This window comes from Urocitellus parryii, chromosome 9 (genome assembly GCF_045843805.1).
Source record: "Urocitellus parryii isolate mUroPar1 chromosome 9, mUroPar1.hap1, whole genome shotgun sequence".
Lineage (NCBI taxonomy): Eukaryota > Metazoa > Chordata > Mammalia > Rodentia > Sciuridae > Urocitellus > Urocitellus parryii.
Window position 1 is genome coordinate 71,337,818 of NC_135539.1, and position 6,619 is coordinate 71,344,436.

The following is a 6,619-nucleotide window of genomic DNA, read 5'->3' on the forward strand; positions in this document are numbered from 1 at the left end:
CTGGGCAAATCATATGACTTAAGAAATTTATCGATATCTTCACTATCTTCTATTTTATTGGAATATAGGTTTTCAAAATACTTTCTAATTGTCTTCTGTATTTCTGTAGTGTCTGTTGTGATATTGCAGTTTTCATTCCGTATGCTAGTAATTTGAGTTTTCTCTCTTCTTCTCTTCGTTAGCATGGCTAAGGGTTTGTCAATCTTATTTATTTTTTCAAAGAACCAACTTTTAGTTTTGTTAATTTTTTCAATAGTTTCTTTTGTTTCTATTTCGTTGATTTCTGCTCTGATTTTAATTATTTCTTGACTTCTGCTACATTTGCTGTTGTTTTGTTCTTCCTTTTCTAGGGCTTTGAGATGAAGTGTGAGCTCATTTATTTGTTGGTTTTCCCTTTTTTTGAGGAATGATCTCCAGGGGATGAATTTCCCTCATAAAACTGCTTTCATTGTGTCCCATAGATTCTGATACGTTGTGTCTGTATTTTCATTTATCTCTAAGAATTTTTTGATTCCTCCTTTATGTCTTCTGTAACCCATTGATCATTCAGTAACATATTGTTCATTTTCCATGTGATGTAGGATTTTTCCTTCCTTCTTTTATCATTGATTTCCAGTTTCATTCCATTATGATCAGATAAAAGGCATGGTATCATCTCCACCCCTTTATATTTACTGAGGGTTGCCCTATGGCATAATATATGGTCTATTTTTGAGAAGGATCCATGTGCTACTGAGAAAAAAGTATATCCACTTGATGATGGTTGATATATTCTATATATGTCAGTTAAGTCTAGGTTATTGATTATGATATTGAGTTCTATTGTTTCTTTATTCAACTTTTGTTTGGAGGACCTGTCCAATGGTGAGAGACGTGTGTTGAAGTCACCCATAATTATTGTGTTGTGGTCTATTTGATTCTTGAACTTGAGGAGAGTTTGGTTTATGAACATCGCAGCACCATTATTTGGTGCATAACTATTGATAATTGTTATGTCTTGTTGGTGAATGGTTCCTTTCAACAGTATATAATGTCCTTCCTTATCCCTTTTGATTAACTTAGTCTTGAAGTCGATTTTATTCGATATGAGGATGGCCACCCCTGCTTGCTTACGAGGACCGTGTGCGTGGTATGTTTTTTTCCCAACCTTTCACCTTCAGCCTGTGTATATCTTTTCCAATCAGATGTGTCTCCTGGAGGCAGCATATTGTTAGATTTGTTTTTTTTAATCCATGTTACCATCCTATGTCACTTTATTGGAGAGTTTAAGCCATTAACGTTTAGAGTTAATATTGATATATGGTTTGTACTTCCAGCCATGTTTGATTATTTATCTTCTTTTTTTTCTTTTTTTTTTAATTTATTTTGTTTCTCCATGATTAGCTTTCCCCCTGCCCTCTGTCTTTATGGAGGCACTTCCCACTGATGGTTTTGGTTATTGTTTTTCATCTCTTCCTTGTGTAGTGTTTTGCTCAAGATGCTTTGCAATGCTGGTTTTCTGGCTGCAAATTCTTTTAGCTTTTTTTTAATCATGAAAGATTTTTATTTCGTTGTTGTACCTGAAGCTTAATTTTGCTGGATACAGAATTCTTGGTTGGCATCCATTGTATTTCAGTGTTTTAAATACGTTGTTCCAGGATCTTCTCGCTTTCAGCGTCTGTGATAAAAAATCCGTTGTTAACCTTATTGGTTTACCCCTTAATGTAATCTGCCTCCTTTATCTTGTAGCTTTTAATATTTTCTCTTTGTTCTGTATATTGGCTATCTTCATAACAATGTGTCTTGGCATTGGTCTACTGTGATTTTGTGTGCTCGGTGTCCTGTATGCATCTACAATTTGTATATCCGTTTCCTTTTTATTTCTGGAAAGTTTTCTGTAATTATTTCATTCAGCAGATTACTCATTCCCTTGGTTTGAATCTCTGTACCTTCCTCTATCCCGACGACTCGTAGGTTTGGTTTTTTTATGTTATCCCATATCTCTTGGATGTTTTTCTCATGATTTTTTACCAGACTTTCTGAGTTGGCTAGGCTCTTTTCAAGATGATATATTTTGTCTTCATTATCTGACGTTCTGGCTTCTACTTGCTCCACTCTGTTAGTGATACTCTCAATTGAGTTTTTAATTTGGTTTATCCTTTCCTTCATTTCTAGAATTATTGTTTGATTTTTTTTATAATCTCTATCTCCTGATAAAAATGCTTAACTTCTTCTTTTATCTGTTTATATAATTCATTTTCAATGTGTTCTTTCACTGTTGCTGTCTCATATCCTCTTTAAGGTTCCATTCCATCTGTCTAAGGTATTCCTTGAGTTCTCTATATGACCATTTTTCTGCTGACTCTAGGTCCTCCTGAATATTTAGGCTGTCCTTCATTGTTTGTATTCCTTTTCTTCCTTTTTTATGCTGCTCATGTTACTTCTTGTTCTGTTTGACTGCTGAGTTACTGTTTACTCTTATAAATTTATTTGTTGCTTGGGAGGAAAGATATTAGAAGGGAAGGGAAGAAGTCACTAAAGAGAATGAGAGTAGGCAGGTAGAATTCAAGGAAGGGGGAATAAGAAAATTGAAAAGAAATGAAAAGACAAAAGAAACAAAAAAATAGAAAAGAAAGAAAGAAAAATTTTTTTACAAAAATAATAATGTTAATAAAAAAGATGAAAATTAAATTTTTTTTTTAATTTTTTTTATTTTTTATTTTTTTTCTTTTTTTTCTTTTTCTTTTTTTTGAAAATTAAAATTTAAAATAATAATAATGATAATACAATAAGAAAATTTAAAAAATTAAAAACATTAAAAAAGTTAAAGAACAACAAAAAATGAAAATGAAAGAAAAAGAAAAAAAAATAATATATGCAGTCATAGAGTTCGATTAACTTCTCTTCCAGTAGGTGGAGCTGTGCCCACTGGGCCAAGCTTCTCCTCTCAATAGGTGGGAACCAATCACTGTGCAGCAGCTCTTCCTCCCAGATTGGGCGGGTCTCCAATCCTGACTGTCTCTCCCAATCCCCGTTTCAATCCTGTGGCCACTGCCTATGAAGGCTCAGTTGGCTTTTACCTCTAAGTTCAGAAGTGCCGACCAGTTATTTCAGTGGGATCGTTAGTGCTGAGTCACGAGAAGCAGGCGAACCGGAGCTTGAATGCAGCTGATCCGGGCTCTGTGTGTGTGTTCTGAGGGGCCCAGACTGTTTGCCCCAGATCCACATCAGCTCAGCATTGCCTAGTGATCCTGAGCAAACAGCATTTAAAAAATTTACGGCTCCCTATGCCCGCGCAGCTGAAGAGGTCAGAGACTTGATATCTCCATCCCTGCCGCCATGTTGGATCTCCTCAATGATATTCATGTTACCCTTACAGCTTCCTGGCATAAGCAAGTTCTTTGGATTATACAAACTGCTGCTTCTGTTTCCAGACCAGATTTCTAGAAGTGAAACCCTGCCGCCGTCACTGCCGCCTCTGGGCCACGCTCACAGGCGCCGCGCTCATCTTTGACCGAAGCGGCGCCGCCATGGCCTCCGCCGCTCCTCGGCCCTGCGCCTGGCTCCCCCAATATTATTCTAAATGAAGAAAAACTGAAGACATTCCCTCTAAAACGTGGAACAAGAAAAGGATGCTCTCTTTCACCATTTCTATTTAACATAATTCTTGAAACACTGGCCAGAGCAATTAGACAGACAAAAGAAATCAAAGGAATACACATAGGAAAAGAAGAACTCAAATTATCACTATTTGCTGGTGATATGGTTCTATACCTGGAAGACCCTAAAAATTCCACAAGAAAAATTCTAGAACTAGTAAATGAATTCAGCAACATAGCAATTTATAAATTCAACACCCATAAATCAAAGGCATTTCTGTATACCAGTGACAAATCCTCAGATGGAGGACATTACTTAAATGCAAACTTTATTTTTATATATTCTTTGAAATAATGATTGGTGTATTAATTAATTCAGAATAAAGTATGCTTCCAAATTCTGGAATATCAGAATATCTTCAAAATATCAGAATCTCTTGCTCTTCATAAATTTACTTACTGTTAGGCTGATATAAGGAACAATTCTGACAGAAACATGAACAACTTCTAAGGTCATTGTCATTAAAATGTCTGAGACAGGGTAAAAGAGACAAAGATCCAAACATCAAGACATGAGTTTGATGAGAAGGATACAGTGATCAGCTTTACTGGTGACAAATAAATAAACAGACACTTTCAGATATGTTATCTCAATTCAGAAGTTTTTTTTTAAATTTTTTTAATTCAGAAATTTTGAAAGATTTAAAAATTCTCAGTTATTTTCTAATTTAGACTTCTTGAAATTGAATATCCTTAGCATCCAAATGCTTGGAGGAACTAAAAAAAAAAATATGTAGATGAGCAGTCTGACAGTGTCACTGATTGAATTGCTTATTGGAAGGATGTAGGCATGAGAGACTCTGTTATTCTGAATAGCAGGAAGAACAAAAGGCAATTGGTCCATCTTGAGTCCTCAATGTTCTATGGAACCACCATTCTCTGCCACAGACATGACCACATACACAATTCCTTTCAAAGACTCTAAATGAAGGCCAATTTTAACATATCTTAACTTCATATAAGAACCCTTTCTCATGTATATGCTTCCTCCTCACTTTGAATCTTGGTAATTCATTTCTTTCCAATATGGAGAAGATCACTTAAAGCAAAACTAAAGGAAATACTGTTTCAAGATATTGGCAACTCTGTATGGAAAATCTGGTTCAGTTATTTCTAATCTCTTGAGCTCCCTTATACTTTTAAATTCTATGCCTTTCAATGATACAATTATAATGGTGTATATTGTTTTGTCAAGTTTAAAATCCATGGGGAGATCACATAATGTGAAAAAAATCACAGAGATTATAGATCTTGTTCTCTATTATTATTTTCCAAACCCTTAAAAAATATGTGTAATATTAACACCAAAGGTAAGGAGGTACAGAACAAATTGACCTGAACTTCTGCATGTTTATTTTGAAACATCACCTGTGATTCTCTGTGAAACTTACATTCCACCATTAAATGAAATAATACTGGAAGTGTATTTGTTCAAAGGAGATTGAGGCAAACAAGCTATTAACTGAGACTGCAGAATCACAATGGGCAATGAGAACCAAGGTGCCTAAGGGTCAGGGGAAAGATAAGAGTCTATTAAATGGATTTTTTCTTTCCAGGTACATTTTAAAGAGGCATTTTTGCCAAGCAATTTTTTCCCTCCCTCCCTCTCCCTTTCTCCCTACCCACTCTCTTTCTTTTTTTCTTTCTTTCTTTCTTTCTTTCTTTCTTTCTTTCTTTCTTTCTTTCTTTCTTTCTTTCTTTCTTTCTTTCTTTCGAAGTGGCTAATGAACTCAAGGGGTGATTAACCACTGAGTACATCCCCAGCCATTTTTTTTTTTAATCTTGAGACAGGGTCTTGCTAAGTTGCTTAGGGCCTCACTTAGTTGCTGACCCTGCTCTCAAGCTTAGGATCCTCCTGCCTCAGACTCCTAAGCCACTGGAATGACAGGCATGTGTCACCATGCCTGATTCGAGGTAAATTTTTAAAAATAAGTGTATTTTTATTTTCCTCTACTTTTCTAGATCTAACATACCACATAACAAAAAGGGAAGGGAATTGCATTGGTTGACATCCCACGGGAAAAAAAAATTGTCATTGTGAATTTTTTAGTTTGTGAATAGAATAATTCAGAGACAAAATAATTATTCTACAAAGTACTCACTTGGAAACAAATTTCCATATTTTGGTATTCACTCCTTCCTACCTACAAATTACTGTGTGCTGCCAATATAATAAAATAACATAGATCAAGAGGTTTTTCACTTTGTGTTTTAAATTGTCTCTGGTTTTATATAAATTCATTATATTTCATTATATTCTTTCCACTCTTATTAGGCAGCTCTTGATTTTATATGAGGATGTTTGATGGTAATAGTCAAAATCACTTAAGAACTTATCCAAGGCTCTTTATTGTTCTAAGTGATAGATCACAAACAACACATATATAGAGGATAATTTTACTTGGATAAATATGTGTATATACGTATATAGTGATAGATGCTTATCATCTATTTGTCCAAATATATTAGTATGTATACTAGCTAGTACAAGTAATGATAAATATCTATATGAGAATATATGCATAAAAAACAATTTATGTCCATATAAATATCTCTATGCATTATATTCTTTCAGTTACAAATACATATGTATGTGTACATTTTAACATATATCACTTATATGTCATATCTAAGATACATATGCACTATATATACATAAATACTATGTGCATGTGTATAAATAACAGATTTATATTTGAGTGCAAAATTATTTAGACTAGAATTTAAACCTGGATAAACTGGCTTCAGAGGCCACAATATGTTATCAAGCTTCTCCTATTTCTTTTAAACATTCCTTGTTTCAGGGATATAAGTGATCATAAACAATATGTGGGAAGTGGTGGGAAAATGAAAAGGCAGAAGCACAGAAAGCACCGAGGAGTTAAAAAATGAGAATTAGAATCACATTACTATGACTATAATATTAAAACATCATAAGAGATTTTTATAATCAAATATTAGCTGTTACCGTCTGCTGATTT

The 6,619-nt window shown here is 34.2% G+C and overlaps 1 pseudogene; it reads right to left on the reverse strand.

Moving 5' to 3' along the window:
* Positions 1-3,511, reverse strand: part of LOC113184936 (electron transfer flavoprotein-ubiquinone oxidoreductase, mitochondrial pseudogene) — a 47,420-nt pseudogene extending 43,909 nt beyond the window's left edge.
* Between the last annotated feature and the right edge of the window lie 3,108 nt (positions 3,512-6,619).